This window comes from Brassica oleracea, chromosome C2, assembly GCF_000695525.1.
Source record: "Brassica oleracea var. oleracea cultivar TO1000 chromosome C2, BOL, whole genome shotgun sequence".
Classification (NCBI taxonomy): Eukaryota; Viridiplantae; Streptophyta; class Magnoliopsida; order Brassicales; family Brassicaceae; genus Brassica; species Brassica oleracea.
The window spans coordinates 31,233,881-31,238,655 of record NC_027749.1 but is presented as its reverse complement, the minus strand read 5'-3'; positions in this window follow the sequence as shown (position 1 = coordinate 31,238,655).

The window sequence follows — 4,775 nt, the reverse complement described above, 5'->3', positions numbered from 1 at the left end:
TGATTTCTATTATCTATTATATGCAGTATTATTCAGAAATCATGCTTCTCTGTTCTTGTGTTATGTCTGAGTAGTCACCGAGTTAGTTTAGGGTTCTAGGGTTTGGATTCGTGAGCTGAATCATAAATAAGCCATCTTAAGATTGTCTACATTCATATATGTTCTTATTGCTTGCCTTGAACCGATCACTTAATGCATGAATTAGGGTTAATCAATTTAGCTAGCCGTTAATTGATAACTTGATATGATTTGAATGAGGTTTGCATCCCTAGTCAGCGAGAGTAGATATTAGGGTGTATTGTGAACATATCGGACTTGATCTCTAAAGCTTGCTAGCGCATCTTGATCCAAACGAGAGTTTAGGCATCAAGACCGACTAGCAAAGGAATCAATTCCACGAGAGTGGGATGATTCAACCTGAGTGATCCGAGTTTAGACTTGTTATAAACTGAACTTGAATAATTCTTGGCTTGCGATTTCCATACTTGAAGAAGAAACCGTAGACTAGCGCCTTTAAATCAATTCAAACAACCTCATCTTGTTACTTGTTATTTACGTTATTGACTTCTTTAAAAACCCCCACTTTGTTTTAGCTTAATTCTGATCCCATAAAGATAAAGTGTGAACAGGTCCTCTGAAATTGAATCTAAAGATATTACAACTACACTGTTAACTTGACACTAGACAAAGATCCAATTTTAGTGTATCAAGTTTTGGCGCCGTTGCGACGGGGATCAGCTTTTTACCTTTATTTTTTGGTTATTTATTTAGTCTAAAACCTCTAACTTGTTTAACCCTCTTTTTGCAGCAAATGACCCGAGTGCATGACCAGTAGACATACTCGGAGCAATACACAAGGGGACTTAATTTCGCTTACAAATCAGGAACTTGCAACCTTAGAAAGAACCAACCGTCAACAAAAATCAATTACTGCCACAATGGCCGACTTTGACACTCCAGAACAAATGGCCGCTTCTATGCAACAGATGCAGCAGCAGATGCAACAGATGCAAGATTTGCAGCAAACAATCGCAGCGCAGCAACTGGCTGCACAGCGGGAACCACCTGTCCCAATTGGTGAGATGAACCTACCGTGTAACATCCCTGCTACGCGCTCTGCTATCGCTCCACCACCATGTCAAAGGGAAGACTTTAAGATAAAACCCGGCATGATCAATCTTGTCAAGAGAAAGATGTTAAAGATGTTCCATGGTGATACGCCCAAAACGGGATCACTCTTTCGGTAAGGTTGATATGAACTCAGATCCGAGAGGATTGAGAACTGATGGATCGAGGGGTGACACTAAGGGTTGCGGAATAGCCCAAAGATACTACCAGACTTCGATCGTTGCCGGATGTGACGCACCGGTCCAACAAAAGAAGGATCGAAACTTGGAGATAACCTCACCAAGAAACTAAGAAGTGTTCTAAACAAAGAACAATGAGAGAAACTCATAAAAAGGGAAAAACAATCTGTTTTATTTCGTGGCTCTAAGGCCTTATTTATAGGATTACAAGTTGTAGAGATCCAAAGAAAAATGTGCTAAAAACAAGACATTGGAAATAGAAACAAAGACTTGACTAAATAAAGTCTTTGACTGAAACTTGGAATACCTCTTCATATAGCCACGACCAAGACTTTGAAAAGTGAAGAATATGCTCCTGATATGGTCCAAGACATGTCTCTTTGAGGCCTGGTCGAAATCCATCTTTTCCCTTAGCCAATATTTTATCGGTTTCTCCATTTGGTCCAAACAAGCTCGTTTTTGAATCTTTTTGAAAACCATCAAGCCCAATGCTTTCTTGAACATTTAGAACATGAATAATAATCTTTGCCATGATTGAATTGACCGTTGGTTCATCAGAAAGAAGGTTAGCCATTTCGAGCTTCTCGGGTGGTCTGAATTCGCGAGAACTGAAGATCACCTGATTTGTAAATAGCATAACTATCACATATGAACTCCGTTTGATCTCATTCTTCTTCAAGGAGCTCCGTAATTGAGTTGAGAACATTATCCAAGTGATTTTATGCGTAGAAGCCTCGTGGTTTGGAAGATATGAGTCAAACAATGAACATATATCTTTACTGCTTTCCATGATCAAGCCATGCATGTCTGTTTTGCCCGGTGCGCTACCCCACGGCACATCAGCTATCATATAATACATAAATTTTTAAATCATCTACGATAACAGTTCAGTAAAACGTGCTATAACAATATGCTATCAATGTAGACTTTTTTTGTAGTGTGTACTGTTGAGATTATATAAATTATATTAAGGTTGTTGAGAGTACATTTTGTTTCTGGATATTTTTTCTCCAGTTTAGTTGTGTAATTGTGTGTATTAAATAATAATTGTTTTTATTCCTATTATGTTGGTTATATGTTTTTTTTAATTTTAAACTTGTTGCTTTTACCGGACCTTTTAAACAAATACATGAAGACTTGTAAAAATAACTATAAAATGAGTGACAATTAGTATTTGAGCGTTAAACAAATATATTATTTCTCATAAGAACACAATAGCACTGGCCTTTTGACATTGAGCATGTAAGCTATTTTCATAAGACAAGAGGAGTGAGTAGGTGGAGATGTTGGTCCCGTCTTTGTGTCTGTTGGGATTGTCTCTTGTATCTCCTGGTGTGGTTATGTTTGTTTCTATTTTATTTGATAGGTAATATGTAAACAAAAAATCATTGTTAGTTGTATTTATCAGAGTTTGTAACTTACTCAGTTTTTTTTTGTTTAGGTAATTTCACTGATCTTGGTTGTCGTCTTCGTCTTCTTCTTCGTAAGCATCTGCGAAAGTAAGTTTGTAAATTGTTAAATAGCTGGCCGTGTAGTTTGTATTTGTTTAGCTGGCTCAATGTAGTTTTCATAAGACGAGGAGTGAGCAGGTGGAAATGTTGTTGCCGTCTTTGTATCTGTTGGGATTCTCTTTTGTATATCCTGGTGTGGTTTTTGGTGTTTTGATTATTTGGGTTATTGTGGTTTCTTTTAAGCTGCAAAATAAAGATTTGTGTAAAATTAGATTGATAAGTAAAAAAGATAATTAGATGACCACAAATCTTGGGTAGGAAATATTTTTGATTATTGATGTTAGCACAATATATACAGTAATATAAAGGGAATTATGTGTTGATTGTTTCTTACGGATCAATGAGGAGACGGATAACGACTCGAGTTGTTTCTTTGGTGAGGTCAGAGCCCTGGACAGAACGGATTTGCCCAACCATATCTGCGAGTTTAAATATCAGTTATGATATTGAAACATAATATAAACCCAGATGCAATATGATAATATACCTGATAGTTCTAGGTTTGTGTTCGCAATCACTTGGAGATTTCGAACAGTCTAATCTTGACTGGAGATTGATCTCACGAGCACCCGTAATGACTTCATCAATAATGGTTAGTGAGATGACAAGAATTAGGAATGGATGATCAGTTATCTTGTACATGCTTGAGCACATAGCAACCTCAAAACGATCGACTTTCACAATAGAATCAGCTTTCAAAGAGGGCATGTAATGATTAGCACGTCCGACGGGAGTAAACCCATGAATCACGGAATCTGCAAATAATATTATTCAACAAAGAATTAGAAAATCAATTATAATAATTATGTTAAATAAGTGTGATAGATCGGAGATTAACTTACCTTTTCATCAAGGAAAAGAACCGTGATTCCCACAAACTCCATGTCTTTCTTGAAGTTCAGGAAGTCTCAGAAGCGGAGGAAGCCAGAGGCTATGCTCTGACTACTACGACCAAGACGGAGAGACTCGAAGGTTGAGTGACGGACGCCGGTTTGAGGGACTGGAGAGGCAGAGATAAGCATTTTCTAGAAGATGGTTAAAGCTAAGAGGAATCAATGAGTTTTGTGGAGATGCAGATTGAGTTCATCAAAGATGAGAATCATATATAAAAGGTTTACAGAGGGACTACAAATCAGGAACATTTATGATCAAGCGTTTTAAGGTGAAGAGTTCACCGGTGAAAAAATAGATTACGAACAAACACACGGCTCAACTCTGTAACTCAGACTTGTTTGAGACAATGATGAAAGAACCCAAACTCATGTTAAACGACAACAGTTTACAATATGTTGCACACTTGAGCTTTTTTTTCATATAACGTCATGAATCTCATTTAAAATGAAACCCATAATACACTTATAGGTCCGACCCTCAGAGGAAGCCGAAGAAGCAAGAGCTTCCGACCTTCATAAATATATATTAGGTTCGGCCGTCAATACACAAAGTATCATTTAGCTTAGTGGTATAAATGTTGGTGTTTATATCTCAATAACCCGGGTTCGAACCATGGGCTTGACACTTTTTCACACTTCTTAAAAGTGGGGCCCACAAAACGCTGACGCTTAGGAATGAGCAAAAACTCAACTATTATAATATAGATTTTGTAATCAAATTTATAATTTATAAATTTTGTTAATCATTCATTTGGATTTTCATTTCTTATTCAAAATAATTTCGGTTTTGACAAACGAATACACTATATCATAGTGCTCATTGTGATGATTACATAACACCCAAATTCTGGTCATTACGACAAATGTTTCCGTCTAAAAACCCTTTTGAAAAATGGTTCACACCACTTTATCGAAAAAGAGTTCCAGCATTTGTTTTCACTGGAAAACATATATGATGTTCCCAAACTTCATTATTACATTGGAAAAAATAACACTTACATTATTACATTGGAAAAAATAACACTTACCAATTATAACGATATTAGCTTCTGTAGATAAAGATT